This window comes from Astyanax mexicanus, chromosome 14 (genome assembly GCF_023375975.1).
Source record: "Astyanax mexicanus isolate ESR-SI-001 chromosome 14, AstMex3_surface, whole genome shotgun sequence".
NCBI lineage: Eukaryota > Metazoa > Chordata > Actinopteri > Characiformes > Acestrorhamphidae > Astyanax > Astyanax mexicanus.
In genome coordinates, this window is record NC_064421.1 from 9,567,775 (window position 1) to 9,587,494 (window position 19,720).

The 19,720-nt window shown below is 39.7% G+C and overlaps 1 protein-coding gene across 3 annotated transcripts in view; it reads left to right on the plus strand.

Moving 5' to 3' along the window:
- The window catches only part of daam2 (dishevelled associated activator of morphogenesis 2), a 199,144-nt gene that overhangs the window by 48,826 nt on the left and 130,598 nt on the right, over nucleotides 1-19,720 (plus strand). The window contains exon 1 of one of the 3 annotated variants that reach the window (XM_022673200.2): nucleotides 12,443-12,705. The exons of the other annotated variants lie outside the window; for them this stretch is intronic. The gene's annotated coding sequence lies outside the window, so the exon portion shown is untranslated. Of the gene's footprint in view, nucleotides 1-12,442; nucleotides 12,706-19,720 lie in introns of those variants that run through there. 3 annotated transcript variants of the gene reach the window in all.

Here is a 19,720-nt window from a genome sequence, read left to right on the forward strand (position 1 = left end):
ATGCATCTTGGCATGTTCTCCTCCACCAGTCTTACACACTGCTTTTGGATAACTTTATGCTGCTTTACTCCTGGTGCAAAAATTCAAGCAGTTCAGTTTGGTTTGATGGCTTGTGATCATCCAACTTTCTCTTGATTGTATTGCAGAGGTTTTCAATTTGGTAAAATCAAAGAAACATCATTATTAAGTGGTCTCTACTTTTTTCCCCAGTATATCTGCCTTGGCCAATGTAGACCAATAGACCAGTAGGGAAAAACTCTGGAGGGAACCAGCTACAGTTGGAGTTGGATCTACAATGGCATCTTCCTTTATAGGAAAAGACTGACATGCTCTGTGTCACCAAGTGTGAACTCGAGCTAAGAGGGAGAAGTATCATTTTACAGCACACTGAATTCATTAACACTGTTGGTAAGACTCTTGAACTCTTGAGATGAACCTGTGAGAACTTGGGCTGGACCTCAGTTATGGAGCGTGTCCAGCGTCTGTGTGTTACTGATTGGGATTGATTGTAGGTGTGAATGCATGGCTCTGATTGCTCCTCTCAGTTTGGTTGTAATTAAACCATCTGTGTAAATGTTTGGAGAGGAGCAGTCGGGAGAGTAACAGGTTGTACGATCAGGGATTGATGATAAGCTGGAAGCTTAATGTCTGATTGACTATTATATACCCCCCCCATCCAGTTTCAACTCCCCAACATTATTACAGTGGTAATATGGGGGCTTAAATAAAGCCGTAAACCAGGAGGAATGCAATCTGTGGATCTGTGTGTGATTTAGACATATACTGTAGGGACTTTATAATGCATGTAATTCTATGAGGACTGAAACCAAAGGAAGCTCTACAGTGTTTTGCAATATTTTTAATTGCATTTTAACTATAATCAATACTGAATAACCATTTAGAAAACTCCCAAGAATATCCTACCTCTACACCTTTTATTAAAACTGTATTGCTGAGAGATACTGATGCAATAAATATTGAGATATTTTCTCAATATATTTGATGTTTAATATTACAAGTTGGTTAGGCTCATTCACCAATGTCTTTCAAAGAACAGATCTGCTCTTGGATAATATTGTCCTTTTTTTGACTACAATTTTAGCTGGGGTCGATATGCTTAAACTGTCTACCCAGTCGTGGTAAAATATCACAGTGAAAAAAAAAAACATCCCAATTAACCCTTTTAAACCTGAATTATATTCCAGTTATTGAAAATATATAGTTGCTGTCCAATTAAAGACAAGTATCTCCAAAACAGCATCTTAACTGAAAAGAGTGGAAATCAAAGTAAAAGGAGTTGATCTCAGGTCATTTTGGAGTTTTTCTATTGGTCCGTTTGTCAATAACATTTTACACAGTGTAAGGGACCGTTTGTCTGCTCAAATTATTTAGTAAACTAAAAATCAATGCTCTTTTTTTTTGTCTGTAATGCACACAAAATATGACAATACTATCTAATATACTAATACAAAATCTACATAAAAAGTCCAATTAATAACATGGTTTCTAATTATTTCTACATAGAACATAACGTGTTCCAAATAACAGTGAATTAGTAAAAATGAGGTAATAACATCCCTTAGTGACGCAGATGTTTTTTTTTTTTGTTGGTTTTTTTTTTGGTCCGGTGCAGTGGGCGGGGCTAAGCTACTTTAGTTGAATTGGCTGGATTATGATCTTTTCTGCTGGACAACAGGTCTCAGTTAGTGTTCTGTGCAACAAAACATTTTAAAGAAGGGTCTGAAAGGGTTAAGATAACATGGATGATTGTCAAAATCATGAAATATCTTTATAATTCTTTTATTTTTGGTGACCAAGGACAAGTGAGCTTAATGAATACATACATACATTATTCATAGGAATCTTTTTTTTTTTTTTTTTTTTCTATTTGATTGAACCTAATTTTCCAGCCCTAATAACCCACCCTGTAATCTGCCATTGCTAATTTAACTTGAGTTCTACAGTACAGGCCAAAAGTTTGGACACACCTTCTCTTTTTCAATGTGTTTTCTTTATTTTCATGATTATTTACATTGTAGATTCTCACTGAAGCATCAAAACTATGAATGAACACATGTGGAGTTTTATGTACTTAACAAAAAAAAGGTGAAATAACTAAAACAAAAAATATTTTCTAGTGTCTTCGAAACAGCCACCCTTTGCTCTGATTACTGCTTTGCACACTCTTGGCATCATTCTCTCAATGAGCTTTAAGAGGTGGCCACCTGAAATGGTGGTTTTCCAACAGTCTTGAAGGAAGGAGTTCCCAGAGGTGTTTATTAGCACGTGTTGCCCCTTTGCCTTCACTCTGTGCTCCAGCTCACCCCAAACCATCTGGATTGGGTTCAGGTCTGGTGACTGTGGAGGTTCAGCTAATTTTTTGTTAAGTACATAAAACTCCACATGTGTTCATTCATAGTTTTGATGCCTTCAGTGAGAATCTACAATGTAAATAGTCATGAAAATAAAGAAAACACATTGAAAAAGAGAAGGTGTGTCCAAACTTTTGGCCTGTACTGTATATTGTTATTATATTGTTGTCTATGGTATTGATATCAATATACCAATGCCCCAGCTCAATCTCAAACTCGAGCTCAATCTCAAACTCGTCACTCTTTCAGTAGCAGAACAGTGCGATGAAACCGTGGCCTGACTCTGCAGGTGTGAAGTTGACCCTTTTGTTTGGGCTGCCTGTGCATATTGCCCAATTAAAGGTGATTTTGGGGCCCCGATAATGGTGAAGATTGGCGGTTTGAAGGTCAAATATATTTAACACCTAGGGCAGTGTGTGTGTTTTCACAGTGCAGTGGCACACTGACATAAATGTAGTCTTTCTTGCTGTCAAACAAGAGTCAATATGCACAAACCCCCACACACACACAAACCCACACACACACACACACACACTTTCTTCCCACTGCTTTCTAAGAAAAGAGGCTGAGGTTTCCTGGTGTGCAGTTCTGATTCTGTGCATTAGCTGGGAGAAGCAGGCTGAATGAATGGGCATTGGGAACTCTGTTGAGTTCTCAGTTTGCTCTTGGTGTGTCCGTCTCTATGGACGGTGTTTACACTAAACAGCCGCTCCGGTGTGCCACATGGCTCAGTGCTGTGTCCTAAGAGGAAGGGCCTGGAGAAGAGGAGGGATGGGGGGGAGAAGAGAAGGGATGGGGGGGCGAGAAGAGGAGGGATGGGGGGGAGAAGAGGAGGGATGGGGAGGGCTGGGGATGTCGGTGACAGTGCACTGTCTGTTTTAGTCATTTCGGAAGCGCTGGTAAATAGAGGTTATAGGAGGTGCCCGGCTCTTGAGGTCAGTCTGTGAATGCCAGTGATTTACTTATTCTGCAGTTTGGGAGAAAAAAAAGGCAAAAAAAATCTGCTTTACTTCACTCTTTTTGCTTTACTTATCTCAGCTCCTAACAAGCACCTTTATTCCTATTAATATTGGCATATTACATTTCATATTAACCCTTTACTGTTCCTTCACTGCGATATTTAAAGACATTTTTATTATTCCTAATTTTTCCCCATTTTCTTTCAATTTAGTGAAGACTAGCACATGCCTCCTTCGATGCATGTAAAGTCAGAGTCCGCCTCTTTTTTTTCAACTGCTGCTGATGCAGCATTGCAGAGTAGCAGCACAGCATGTTCAAAGGAAAGCGCAGCGACTCGGTTCTGATACACCAGCTCACAGACGCAGCCTTGTGCTAATCGCCATCACCCTTTGGGGAGTGATGAGGGGAAAGAGTGCCATCTGCTGTACCCACCCGGAGAGAGCAAGGCCAATTGAGCTCTCTCAGGGCTCCGGCAGCTGATGGCAAGCTGCATAAACGGGATTTGAACCAGTGATCTCCCAATCATAGTGGCAGCACTTTAGACAGCTGGATCACTCTGTGCTCACTCTATTGCAATATTTTAGCACACAGACAAACTTTGTTGTCATTTTCATGCATGATACAGTGTTTTTATTCAACTTTTTCTGCCTTTCATACAGTTTTTAACAGGCTTTACACTCTATGTAATGAAGTATGTTGCAGAGAAGTCCCTGTTCACTCTGTCATGTTGCAATTACAAGAAAAGAAAGTATACTGGAAATAAAGGGAATAAAGATACCGGATGTATGATTGCTTGATCAGCAATTAATGATATTCATTTTACCTTAATTATCTTTTTTTTGACTACAATTTTAGCTGTGGTCAATATGCTTAAACTGTCTATCCAGTCGTGGTAAAATATCACAGTGAAGAAAATCAAAATGTCTCTTTAAAATAATATGAGGTCACCATGAACTCGTCAATGTATGCAACCAGCTAATGCCAACTTTTTCTTACATTTTCCATCATGCTATTGCATGCGTCCACCCTGTCACGTCAAACTGCATGCCAGGGTGGACGCATGCTTGACAGGAAATAAAAAAAAAGTGATTAAGCTGGAAAATATATGTCTGTGTAGATTAAAAACAATTTGTTATAATGGTCAAAAGACACTGTGTTCTGATAATGACCCAAATAGGATTAAAAGAGGTATGCTATTACTCTGAAGGCTCTACTGGTACTGGTTGCATCCAGAACAGGAGCCAGGAGTCAGAACCCAGCGGTGGCTGTTTCTGGCAGTAGGTTTGAGTGTGTCCTGCAGGAACTAAGAATACTGTCCAGATTCTGGTTCCAGTAATTCCTAAAGCACCGTCTTGCCAGAGCTGCAATTTAGCTTGCTGTTTTACGGGCATTTGAAGTCGTGGCGTCCGAACCCGTTATTAAAGAAGGAGCCTCTGTCTCTTGTCGTATCTTATTGAGTTTGATCGTCCCAATTGTATTTGGATTATCAGATAATGATGGTACTGATGGTTTTGCAGTTAGATGAAACACCGCAGGGATGCTTGGTCATGGGCTACGGGTTCAAATTGAAGCACCACCACAATTTTATAGTTTCCTAACTATCATCTCATTTTGTTAAAGTGGGATCTTTTATGATGACCAGAAGGGAATGCGATTTTCTGATTTTCACACCATCCTGCCAACATGATGTTAACATCAGCCATCAAATGCAGCATAATGACCATTTGCCAATTGTTTGGCCGTCATGCTGGAGTTAATTTCATGCAAAACTTTTTTTAAATTTTTTTTTATTATTTTTGTTTTACCACAGATGTGGACGATTAAAGAATAGCAAAAGAAAAATTCACACTGTTCTCATTTCCTATTATATATCTACTAGAGGCAGATTATATCTGTCCAGTATCATTTATTTTACTTTAATCCTGGATATATGGATTAATTGTCTTTTGTTACAAATCCAATTAAAATTCTTGTTTATTTTAATATCTCAGTTAGGAGTGTGACATACACAATAATACAATTTTATTTTCATTTTGTTATAGTATTCTTGAAATACGCTATTTGAAATACACACTCTCTCTCTCTCTCTCTCTCTCTCTCTCTCTCTCTATATATATATATATATATATATATATATATATATATATATATATATATATGTGTGTATATATATGTGTATATATATATATATATATATATATATATATATATATATATTATTTAATTTATTATTATTATTATTAGTTTTATCTTTTTTTTTTTTTTACGTCTTGTCATATCGCAAAGAGTATCAATATCGCAAAAATACCATGAAATGTTGTGATGTTAACTTGGAGCCATATTGCCCACCATTAGTATTTAAATCCATTAATTAGAAGTTGTTTCCACACAAATGTGGACATAGAGTCCAAATCTTGGCTTTTTTTTTGGTGACAGTGCTGCTCCAACAGTAAATGTAACATGTAACATGCAGTGTAAATCTGTGAAGAAGCAGTCTGAGTTCAGTCTGGTGATTGTGAAGGTTTGTGAGGATCTCTGGTGTGGTGCAGTCTGAAGCTCTCTGCTCTTTGTGGTCTCCCCCTGGCATTCCGGATGACGGCATGGTGTTGGAGATGACTGCGTCTGGCCTCTCGTTTTCTCTCAGTGGGAAAGTGCATGCTATAATAACCATGCGTCAAAACAAAACACACCCTCCACGTGAGGAGACCGCTGAAGCTACTGAAGCCACACAGCTAGAATCAATTTGTCTTCTCTCATTGTCTGAGGAGATCTTCCCAACTATCATTCATTTGATGGCTTTGGGAAGGTGTAGAGCAGGGGTCGACAATAGTCTGGCCTGTGAGGTTGTTTGAGCTATAGTGAACGATAATAAAAAAAAAAAGAAAAATAAAGAAATGCTTCTCTGGTGAGCTTTTGTTTACTTAACTCCCCCTGTCTCTCTGTTGCGCTCTGCGTGACTTTAGTTTCCACCTGTTTTAATTTTTCCACCTGATCTTGGGCTCCCTATCTCCTTATAAGGGCATTTTTTCAAAGCCATGTCCCAATTCACTAGCCGGGGAAGAGGTAGTGTATTGGACCGCGACCCTGATGACACGGGTTTGATCCTGCATGAGGAGCAGTGTGTTTATTTACCTGCTTTAAATTCAACTGTACTGCAATTGGGTTCAACAACCCTCTGGGCTGGAGAGCTACTAGTCTATATCACTCCATCCCATTACACTTCAATTTCTCAAACAGATTTTTTTTTCTAATTACCGACCCTGGTCTAGATGAGCTGTATTTGGGGCAAAACAGGAGTTTGAAGTTTGGTAGTATGGTGTCAGTAAGATTAGTGGGATGAAAGATTTGTTTTTTACTAAGCCAGAGCAGGAAAGGAAGAGACTGGGAGCTGGAATAATGGATCTGTCCCCAGAGACGTGGAAGAATGCATCTAAGCACTGTGTTGTAGCACTGTTTCTTTTTTTTTAGCCTATTGCTGAGAGATAGGAGCATAGTAGGGTCTTAAAATGTCAGTTACTCAAGTGGTACATTATGTTCAAGAAATTATCAATTATCATACTGTACACTCATCATTAAAAAAATAATAGTTGCACACAGAAGAAGAAAGTGTTTAATTGCAGTGCTGTTCAGGAAGGAAAAGGTTAACAGAAACAATACACAATTAAAAAAAATAATCTGATAATGTGTAACAGGTAGAGGTTCCTAATAATGGCCTGTGTTAATTCATTTCTGATTCATTGGTGCAATAATCCAACTATCCCCGGTTGAAAATGTGTGGGATGCTATTGGAAGCACTATTACCACTCTACTCATACTACAAAATGTACAGGAACTGTGTGAATATTCAAGCTGCATGGGATGAGTTATTGCAGGACACCATTAGGAACCTCTACAACTTCATCACACATGACTTATACAGAGTACTTCTGTAGCTCAATAAATGTTAACCATATCAGTAACATTTTATCCAATTTATTAGATTTAATAGCTTCTGGTAACCTTTATCTTCTTCTGAATAAAAAAAACAAAAAAAAAAAATTTACATTAACATCTAACAAAGTTAGATATTAATCTACACAGATGTCTCTCCTGAAAACTGTCTGTTTGGGTGAGTAAAGTATGCTTCAAATTATTTACAGTAAACTGAGATTTCCAGATTTCCACTAAGGCTGGGTGCAGCAGCATTAGCTCTAGCATTGGTGGCTAACCACTAGCGCTGGCTGCTGCTCTGATTAGAGCCCTGGATTAATCTACACGCTTGTTTTATTGAAAACAGTTTGGAAATCTGAGCTTACTATAAATAAATATAAGTGCTTTACTCACCCAATATTTTTTTAGATTTAGAACTAGGGGTTTTGACGGCATGAAGCTTGTTAGGCGGTAAACAAAAAAGACACTTATAAACAAGCCACAGTCTTCAAAGTGTGTGAAAAAAGTAGCGTCTTATAGCAAGGAAATTACGGTAATTCATTTACAAACCTCTGTCCCATGACTTTTTTTTTTTTTTTTTTGCATGTCTGTATCCACTTTAATTGACAGTACGTAACACTAGGCTGCCGTTAGCTGGTTTATTTATTGATCAGGATCTATTGCTAATGCAAGTCACTATGCATTAGCCATCTGTCTCAGACTCCAGCGCCGAAGCTCAAACAGCTGCCAACAGCAGAAACACAAAAGGTCAAAAATGACCAGGGCAGAATTCTTCTTTGTGGAAACGACTCACGTAATTGTGAGACAGCTATAAATCCCCGTGGATTTGTTCCATATTGTGGATAGCTGGCCGTGCCAAGCCGAGGGAAATGCTAACATATGTTTAACAGGGCATACATCCATAAACTCTTAAGTACGGCTTACTATTTTTAGGGCTTTAATGCACAGACTTGGCTGAAGTTGAGGAACCCGGCGTGCGCTCGCTGTGAGGCGTCTGGGGACTGCCGTGTGGGTCCTTGGACTTGAACAGTCGGGAAGGTCAGAGGTCACTGAAGATGTCCCAGCTGCTTTTCTCCTTTACAGCAGCTCTGCTGTTTCCCACATGACCTGAGCTGCTCTTTTACAGTCGGTGCTGAAGGTCAAGCATATCAATCATTCGCACTCCGCTTCGGCCCTGTCCCATTTCTCATATTTACCCCTACCCCATGTTTTAAAGCGTCACCCCTTCTTCTGGGAACTGAGTTACAAGGGGGAAGTGGTTGAAATCCTTCCTGTAGGAAATGGGAAATTGTGCTTATTAGAGGTGGGTGATATGACCATATGTATTTTGTCTTATTATATTGCAAGGATTCATATTACATGCTTTTATTTCAGCATATAGAGCAGGGGTGTCCAAACTACGGTATTTTAGTAATAAAATGAAAGTTGGCCCGCTGTTAGGCAGGTTTTTATAATGTGAGATTCAAAGTTTGAACGCTAGGTGTCAAAAGTGAGACAACGAGTCTAAAAGCGGAGAGAGTGCTCATTTCTAGCGCAGAAAAACGGGGCAAAAGAGTCTAAAAGCGGAGAGAGTATGAGAATGAGACTTTTCCATTCCCTGAGAATGACAAGTTTTCTTTTCCTTTAACAAAGATATATAATTAACTTTATCTGAGAGAAAGATGCTCCTTAAGGTACCAGAACTATTCACATATTTGAGGCTAGACAAAACTACTGTTATTTTTATATTTTCAAGTTTTTCTTTAAGAAGATGAGAATGTCCACATTCTCTGGAGAAAGAGCTGCTCTTTCAGCAGTCACAATGTCCGCAGCGTCGGCTACAGTGTGCTGCGACATTTGCGTAATGTGCTGCGCCAATTACGTAGCGTGCTCAAAGATGATCGTCGATCATCTTTTTGACTTCGATGCTCGAGACCATGACATAATCTCGATCGATTTCGATAAAATATCGAGATCATGACACCCCTAGTAGTTATCGTAATTTTTTTAACAAAGATTAAATACAACATTTGTAGGTTATTTTCTGATAAGCCTCTGTTTGAAGTGTGCCCTCTATCTAGCACTAACACTTCACCTTACCCCTCCATCACAGCCAAAATCAGAACACCCTATCTGTAGGCATAGACTCACTAAACAGAGGAGTAGAGGTAAGTGGTAGGGTGTGAATGGGTTGGATCTTCTTAAGGCAGATATGTAGAGGATGGGCCTGTAATTGGTGGTGTGAAAGCACATTCCTGTCTGAGTTGCTCACTGTTTGGGTTTGCGCTCGGTGCATTTCTGCACGAGTAGCGGAGACGCGCTGAGGGAGTCTTGAGTTACTGACAGTACCTTCCTGTCTCCACCGACCTCCAGTTTAAAGCGATAAGATAATTGCGCTGGGGTCCTTGAGGGGCCGCTCCGGCGACTTTTATCTGATTCCAGTCCTGCTGGATGTGAGACGTCTAATGGTGTGAAGTGGCCATGTCTGCCAGAACTTTGTTTGATGGCTCTATCTGAATTACATCGACATCTCGTGAGCGTGTACGCAGGTTTCTCGTTGTTAGCCAAGCTCAGGCCGCTGTTCTCCGACTCCGGGAGAGCGTGGAGTCGCTGGTGTGTAGTCTGGCAGTGTGTGGATGTGTCAGCATGCCTTTATGTGAGGAAGACACTGGACAGGAAAGGAGTTCCTCTGGGTGTTCTGTGATCCCCGGCCCATTTCCGCTGAAAGCTGTGCTCGGGAATGTGTTTGCTGGAGACTGTGGCGTTGGAGTGGTTATGGGGTTGGAAGCACAAGCTGTGGAGGGTCACTTCCTTTCACCCTCCTCTCAGAACATATCGGATAATGGATGGGCATTAACTGCTATTGAAAATGTGGAAGCTTGTTATATAGAGTTTAATATCAAGCTAATATCATACTTGATACACATTCTTTAGTGTGTTTTTTAGTGCACCAGTTTAAACCAATAATGGCGCTTTTCCACCAACGTGGAACAGGCATCGTTCTGGTTTTCAAACCTAATTTTGAACCGGTTTGCCACGTTTCCACCAACAAAAGAAAGTTTCAGAACCAGGGATGTTTGTGATGTAACATTTTCATGGTTCCACTAAAACTAGAGAAAACACAGGGTGGTTTTCTAAAGAGCCTGAATGGAACTGGTTCAAGAACTAGAGTTATTTTGGTGGAAAAGCGCTATAAGAGAGTCCTTGGGCAAGACGCCTAACTATACATTTGAATTCTATCAAAGTGTGAAGAACCATTGTGAAGTGTCACGAATTTCCATATCTACACATACATATACATTCCTAATTGGTCATTGGTCCAATCCAAGAACCATTAGGAACCTTTATTTTCATCAGTGGGATTTATGATGCTCTAAACTGTTCTTCCAAACTGTTGAATGGCCATGTTTTAAACAGGCTATGTTTTATGCTAAGCTTTGGATTCAAATGAAAAAGGAGAACATTAAAGCCATAGTCATTTAGGAACCTTTATTTTTAACCTAGGACCACGAACCATTGCAGGAGACCTTGATCCATACTAAAAGTATGATCCAAAAAGTGCTTACATGGTCTTGAATGAATGCTGTTTTATATTCTGAGCTCAAGATCCAAACCAGGAGGGTGCAAGTTTAAGCTATGGCCATTATGGCAAAAAACATTTAGGAACCTGTGTTTGCACCAGTTATTTACTTGTATCAGAGGGTCTTATTATACTCAAAACTTTGCTTCCAAACTTATGAATGGTTATGAACACCATGTTTCTGGAGGAATGTAATTTCATTGCACTGTGTACTTGTTCTTAGATGGAATGACAATAAAATCCTCTTGATTTTTACATTCCAAAAGAAGGAGGATGATGTTCAAGTCATAGCCTTTTAGCCATCTTTATCTTAGCCATAAGACCAAGAACCAAGAACATTGTTTTAACAAGTGCTTCCAAAGCTTTTAATTGACCTTGAATTAAAGCTAGTTCATATTCTGAGCTTAAAATCCAAACCAGGACATTATAAACCCATAGGTCAAGGCCAAGAACCATTTAGGAACCATTATTTGCATCAGAGGGCTTTGGTACTCACTCAAAACTGTTCTTCCAAAGTTTGAATGGTTGTAAACACCATGGTTCCAGAGGAATGTTATTTCATTGCACCGTGTCCTTGTACTCAGATGGAATGACAATAAAATCCTCTTGATTTAACATTCCAACAGAAGGAGAAGGATGTTAAAGACAGCCATTTAGGAATCTTTATTTCTAACTTAGGACCAAGAACCATTTGGTGAAACCTTGATCCATACTAAAAGTATGATCTAAAAAGTGCTTCCAAAAGTTTGAAATAGCCTTGACTTAATGCCATTTTATATTCTGAGCTCAGGATTCAATCCAGGAGGGTTTTAGTTTAGTCAAGTTTCAGATATGGTCATTATGAACCCATAAGTCAAGGCCAAGAACCATTTAGGAGCCTTTATTTGTATCAGAGGGCTTTATGATACTCACTCAAAGCTGTTCTTCCAAACTTTTGGGCTTAAAATCCAAACCCGGAAGGTTTTAGTTATGGTCATTATGAACCCATAGGTTGAAGCCAAGAGCCATTTAGGAACCTGTATTTGCACCAGTTATTTACTTGTATCAGAGGGTCCTATTATACTCAAAACTTTGCTTCCAAACTTATGAATGGTTATGAACACCATGTTTCCAGTGGAATGTAATTTCATTGCACTGTGTACGTGTTCTTAGATGGAATGACAATAAAATCCTCTTGATTTAACATTCCAAAAGAAGGGGGATGATGTTCAAGTCTTAGCCTTTTAGTAATCTTTATCTTAGTCATAGGACCAAGAACATTGCTTTAACAAGTGCTTCCAAAGCTTTTAAATGACCTTGAATGAAAGCTAGTTCATATTCTGAGCTGTGCAAGTTTTAGTTATGGTCATTATGAACCCATAGGTCAAGGCCATGAACCATTTGGGAACCTTTATTTGCACTAGTTTAGTTTTTTTTTTTTTTTTTTTTTTTTTTTTTCTCTCATTGGTCATTGTTCACAGCAGTGATTCCAAACTTTTGAACGACCAGGAACAAGCTATGTTATATGCTGAGCTCAGGATCCAAAGTAGGAGGGAAGAGCGAGAGCGCGACTGAGCGAGAGAGAGCGAGAGAGCGAGCGAGGGAAGGAGGAGGGGGAGTAATGTCAACAGCTCCAGTCTCAGCACACTCAGCTGAAAAGCAGGCTCTGGTGCAGTAGCTCAAAGGGAAGTAGCCGCTCAGGCAGAAACAGCGTTCTGCTCCGGCCGGGAACGCTTTCTGTGTTCATCTATTGGTGGAGAAGGTTCTATCCGGATCAGAAGCATAGGATCTGGGAAAAACAAGATACGTTACACTTTGAAAGGGACTTTTGAAGGATCTGGAGGGGTCTCGGTGCTCATGAAGTGGGCAGGATGAGAGAATTTCAGGGGCTGCTTTCTGAAAGGGGTAAGTCTCTGCTCACGCTCTGCAATACGATCACGCTGTTGATGTGCGTCGCTTCGGCATGACTGTAAGACGAGCCGGACTGTGGAGATGCTTTAGAGGAGGAGCAGGACCCGGGCGGGTTTGCAGGCCTTTAAATAGAGTTAAATAGAGTCTGTTAAAAAGCAGACCACCAAAGAGTTTCTGCAGATTAAACTGAATTGAGGTCTTCGTTTTTGGAGGATGAGTCTCGGAATCTGCTAAGAAACAGATAGATGGACTTTGATTGACCCTAATTTGAACATAGGGAAAGTATAGGCGTCAGGAATTATGTGTATACTGCAAATACTGTACTTCAATTCAAGGGCACTTCACTGTTGTTGTTGTTGTTGTTGTTGTTTTTAGGGCTGTTACAATAAATCACAATTTCATAATTATTGTGAAATGAGTTTTACCAACAAAAAAAAAACCACTTTAAAAGAGCCGTGATAGCATTGCGAATAATGGCAAACTCAAACTGCATTACCAACAATATAATTATGATTTTTTTTATATATATATATATATATATATATATATATATATATATATATATATATATATATATATAATTATATAATTATATAATTATAATTAAGTTTGTTTGTTCATATCTTGCACCCCTAGTTGTTGTCATTCTTGTCTATTTCCCATCTCCATCATTTAAACCATGAACGTGCAATTTGTTTAAGGTCTTTTCTATGTGGGAAATGGCAAATGTTCACCTAACTCAAAATATTTGGCATGTTTTATAATGCTCCAATTGAATCTTTAGCCCTGTCCGGATGGGATTAGTTTCTCAGGGTGTTCTGGGGTCATTTTCACCTTTATGGGGGGTCCTCTGTGATTTTATTTCCGTCTGGAACGACCATGTTTGTGTTTTTCTCAGATGTCCTCTGAGAACTCTGTGGTCCTCTGGTAATTTTAACCCTGTCCAGACGGCCATCTCTGAGTTTTATCACCTGGCGTTTAAAAAATAGCTATTTGTCCACTGTCACACACTGTAATTACACTTTGGGCGTGCGTTTCCATGGAGATCCATGTAAACACAACAGCGAGTGGAAATAGAGGAGCTACTGAAAGCAATCAGGTGTCATGTGACCAAGAAAGCCAAAAACTCACTGGTCCTCCTGTTTTTTCAATTCCACTCTGGATGCAAGATAGGGCTTTTGAGTTAAGACAGCTTATAATAATTGCGTTTAGTATGTTGCCATTAGCAGCTTCTATTGCATTGGCGTCTGGCAGCATCTCTTTGCATACTGGTGGTGTCCCTGTGTCCCCCAGTTTCTAACACTCACCATCAGTTTGTAGTCATTCCACCAGGCTACCTTAGGTAAAAAGGTAGATCATATAATGAGTAATGGCCTGGATTCAATGTTTAAAAGCTCTAAAATAAGAATCATTCTATTAAATCTATATAAATAATTTTTCTGTCTATCCAGACTTATGGTGTGAATGATTCGATCCCTTCCTTACACCTCAAAGTTTAGTCTTTTCGAGTGGCTCGAGAATGCAAAACTCAATACATGCCTCACACAGCAGATTTTAAAATAGGTGAAATTCCATGGTGTGACCAGAACCTCTGGGTGCGCTCAAATCCCAGAGTATCCTGGGAATGATTTGTCTGTAGTAGCTGCTCAAGTGGCAGATTTATGCTGTTGATCAAATGTGCCGGTCCCCGGGGCACTGCTGGTCTGCCCGTGGTCTGTGGTAATGCTATGAATGGAGCACTGCTTCCCAACTGGGAATTCTGGGATGCTTATTTGACATGGAGGAAATTGAAGAATGCAAGGAATTGTGGGTGTGATGGGCATGAGTCTGGGAGTCAGATAAAAAAAAGCATTCATCATTCTAAAATAATCTATTAGGCTAGGCTCTGGGGGTTGGCTTATCCCTGTACGGCAGGGGTGTCCAGTCTTATTTGCAAAGAACTGGGGTGGAGTCAGATATGCTGCTGTTCGTGGTAAAACCCTGAACACCCCTACTGTAGGGGCCTAAATTCCACAAACCTGGGGCTCCGAGTGGTCCAGCAGACTAAGGCACTGCCACTATGATCCGAGAATCTCCATCAGCAGCCAGAGTCCGAGCGAGCACAATTGGCCATGCTCTTTCTGGGTGGGTATGGTGTAATCTCCCCACATCACTAACGAATGTGGGACAGAGCTGGGGATCCTGCGTCCTACTTTTTCTGTGTGAGTGTGATGGCGAACCAGTGATGCTACCTCAATAACAGTTCAAAATAGGTGATGGCTGACTCCACATGTGTCAGAGGAGGCATGTGCTAGTCTTTATCCTTCGAGGGTTGGGGTCGCTACAAACGATATAGCAAGTCTTAATGAGTGGATAGGTTAATTGACCTTTTGAATTTGGGAGAAAACTGGATTTTGAGTCATGGAGTACTTTTGGGATGAATATAATGGGGACCATCTTGCTTTAATATTGGGTCTGCTCACTATGGTGTGGGTTTTTTTGCTCTCTGGATGACACTTTGGTTTTACGTTTCAGTTTTTTAATTCTTACTAAGATGCAGCCTTTAGAAAGTTAGAAAAACCGTTTTACAAATACTTAAACATTGGTACCACATGTGAGGAAACCCATCTTTTGCCTTATATTGCTTGAACTGACCTTTTATGGACTTTTTAACTGACATTTTATAGCATTGTCTTAATTAATTGTTACTCCAGGAGACAGTTCAGCAATGCTTACATCTGTGTAAGTTGTGAGAAGTTATCTTGTGAGTGAGGCTGCACTCTGGGCAGTGTGCTCATGGCAAGGCAATGTGAGTTATCGGAGTTCAATTAAGGCCTGATACTGAATAAATGGAAAAGATGTGGCACATAAGTGTGGGTTTTTGTCCAGCTTGATCGATTTCCTGGCTCTTCAGGGATACAAAAGCCTTGTTTTTGGTGTAGTATTAAAAAAAAACACCACTTCTTCCAGGTAGAGGATTTGTGTTCAATTCCTTGTCCAGACAATAACTATACCCACTTTACCTAGACAGTAAACTCTATAAAATTACATTAGCATAAACTGTTCTGAATAAGAATTAATGTAATAAATGTGAAAGTGGCATCTCTCCAAATGTGGCCTTCTTTCTCTTTGATTGACTGTAGATATGAAGAGTAAAACACATGCTGTCCTTCACGTGTCCTCTTGTGCAAAGATATGCTTCATCTCTGAAGATCTTAAAGCATTAAGACATTAACAAAAGATGAGCACTGGCCCTAAGTCACAGCTGCCAACTCTGGCACATGCCGCCTCTTTGCATCTCATATATTATGAATGTATATAGAGCTATAATGCTCTAGCTGGAGGAGTGCGATGTGGGAGGTGGGAAGGCAGCTTCAGCAAGCAGCAAAGCTCTCAGTTAGCTTTATACTGGAGGTGAAGTGCATCAAAAAGGTTCAGCAGTGGCATTGCATGCACTCGCTTGCTGGTCATTGACTTGGACTGGTAAGCAGAATCTTAAGTAGTCTATGGTAAAGACCTTTTGAAGATCGTTGGTCTTCAACCCTATTTTGAAGAGCTAAATTTCTACAGGTTTCAAATCCAACTCGGATCAATACATCCCATTCAGCCAATCAAGGTCTAGTAAAGGTAGTCATTAGTTGGATTAGATGGGACCGATGAGGGTTGGATCCAAATTCTCTGAAAAGTGTGGTCAGTAACAGTAACTGCCACTTATAAATGACACTCAAACATCCAATGAAATGCAGTGTATGTGTAACTGATCTGATTCGTGTTCTTAATTTCCCTTTAATGTTTCCCATTTTTTGAAGACAACCGTCATTTATTTGGCATATATTTTATTAGGGCTGTGCATTGGCAAGAACTACATAAAATGATATTGATCACAATACAGGGATTCAATATATTTAATGTAGTACAAAATATTGTTACTTTAAGCAAGAATTATATTGCATATATATGGTATAAAAAGACATAGTTTTTTCTGTTATCTAGTGGGTGGGGTTTAAAAACAACACAAAATGAGTCACCGCCAGGCACTGATCTTTATATAAACATACTAGTGCATCTCAAAAGATTAGAACATCATTGAAAAGTTACTTTATTTCAGTAATTCAGTTACACATGTGAAACTCCTATATTATATAGATGTTACACACAGAGTGATCTATTTTAAGTGTTTATTTATTTTATTGTTAATGGCAGTGTGGGCAGTGTGCCAAGTCCTGCTGAAAAATGAAATTCACATCTCGGTGAAATTCGGGAAAACGCTGTGCTGACCTTGGACTTGATATAACACAGTGGATCAACACCAGCAGATGACATGACTCTACAAACCATCACTGATTGTGGAAACTTCACACTTCATGGCTAAATTGGAGCAGCATGGTGGCCAATCTTCATTAATTGCACATTGCACCAGTAAGAGCAGAGTGTGAAAGTTCATTTAGCAGGGTAAGAGCACAGTTTTGCTCAAAATATTGCAATGCACACAACATTATGGGTGACATACCAGAGTTCAAAAGAGGTGATGTATCAAGAGCCACGGTATCCAGGGTAATGTCAGCAAACCACCAAGAAGGACCAACCACATCCAACAGGATTAACTGTGGACGCTGTAAGAGGAAGCTGTCTGAAAGGGATGTTCGGGTGCTAACCCGGATTGTATCCAAAAAACATAAAACCACGGCTGAACAAATCACGCAGAATTCAATGTGCACCTCAACTCTCCTGTTTCCACCAGAACTGTCCGTCACCACAATAAATTATTGTGGTCTAAAACCAGGTGTTTCAGTTTCATTGTCCAACCCCTGTATATATATAAATTGATTAGCATTTAAATGCAGCATTAGTCCTATAAGAACAGGTATCACAAGTTTCTAATGTAGACATCGCTGGACGTTGCTGGAGTTCTCTTTTTTTTTTGTACAGAGGAACTCTGAACGTTGATCAATGATTGGGGTCTTGAATATTTTCCCCGTCTTTCTAACATTTGCTAAATAAAGGCATAATTGTAGCCCAGATTTGAAGAACCTCTAAAAATAGCTGGTGAACCCAGAGATGGAGTATCTCAGGAAATGCTTGAGACTTGAGAAGTGACAGTGTAATATTAATGCTGACCTCATGGGTAAGTCCCCTAAACGAGTGTGAAAAAAGCTCCTCATTGTGCCAGTGACACAGTTTTGAGGCTTATAGCACATAAGCTTATCATTGTGTGGTACGGCTCTGCAGTCTGCTCCGGGGAAGAGCTTTGCTGCTGCCATTTTAAAGGCTGTCTCTGTTGAGGGCAGACTGTATAGAGCTCCATAAAGGTCTGATATGCACATTCCAGCCATTACTCACAAGCTTGCAGACCTGTGTCCTTCAGAGTGCAGCTGCTGACCCCTGACCTTGTAAAGACGTGGTACAGTTGAGGACTGCACTGTTATAAAGTACCAAGGCTGCTCACTGTCTGGGTCTGTCTGGGTGTGTGCTGGGTCTTCTGGATGACCAGAACGAGTGGAGGAAATCCTTTACATCCAGCCAGGAGGGCCGGTCTGTATCAACCTGTCACCGCCCAGAGCGAGCTGACATAACACATGCCTGCAGGTAGCAAGGTTACAATAGTTTAGAATGTCTCATAGTTTAATTTTATTTCATTTTCACTTTTTCTCCTCCAATTCAGTTAGTTTTAATTCGTTTTTAGAGCGGGTTTGCTAGTTTTTCTTAGTTTTTAATTTTGTATTAGTTATAATTTTTTTTACTCGTGGCCAGTTTTTTTTTTTTTTTTACAATGTCTCAGTCCTGCTCGACGGACTGTTCAACTCCTCTCATCACAGCAAACTAAAGACTCTGTGACACTTTTTCATTCCGGCAACTCTGGCCACACCATGGACACACACTCCATCTCTGCAGACACACACTCAGAGATGCCCTGTTACATTACATTATTTTTACAGTCTTACCTATTTTTGCACTAGTAGTTTTTGCACAAGTTTTCACTGCAAATTTAATTATTTTATTATTAATATTATTAAAACTGTGTATTTACACTTTCTGTCTGGCATCAGTTAATCTCACAATATGCACATCAGCTGGTGTTCATTGTCTACTGTGTTCAACTGCACTACCTCCATTACACACTACAGACTGTACCTTTATACTTTATATTTTATTTTATTGTTTTATCTTATCCTTCTCTGGGAACTTGTTCCATCCTTCCATCCTTCCTTTGATCCTTCCGTCCTTGCTCCTGCCTGCCTTCTCTCCTGCCTTCCTGCCTTCCTTCCTTCCTTCCTTCCTGCCTGCCTGCCTGCCTGCCTTCCTTCCTTCCTTCCTTCCTGCCTTCCTGCCTTCCTCCCTGCCTTCCTTCCTGTCTCCCTTCCTTCCTTCTAGTATTAGTTTTAGTTTTCTATTTGTGAGATACAGGATTTAAAAAGGTGTTATGTAATAAAACTCAACAATTAAATCACTTTAATATTAATATTAAATATTCAGTTGCTATTAAACAACCAGCTTTCCACAACAACTATAACAGTCCACAATCTAGCAGCCTTAAGTGCAGAATATATGTAATACAGCTGCTTAAAATACCCAATAGGACACACATGAACATAAAACACACATTACATCACACATAACAAACAGCCCTTATAAATAAATGAACAAACACTAAAATGAAGGGTAGTCTATTTGCAATTTCAGTTCATTTTAGTTACTGTTTTTTTTTTCTTTTAATTACCGTTTCTATTAGTTATCTATCAGTTAACGGAAATGGTTCTTCACTTTCAGTTTTGGTTAGCGATAATAACCTTGGCAAGTAGTAGAAGGAGAAGGCGGTTTGATCCTATTAGTCCTTAAAGCTGCACTTAAAACTTCAGCTTAAATATATAAAAAGGCTTAAAAATTAGAGAAGTAGTTTGGGAGGGGCACTGAGTGATGATGTATGGGTTTAGAGGCAGGGCAAGTGGGAGAGCTGATTGGGCTGATTAGTGTGCCTCTGATAGTGGTGATGGTTGACCCAGCTGGTTGGACGTCAGTGGGGGGTATTATT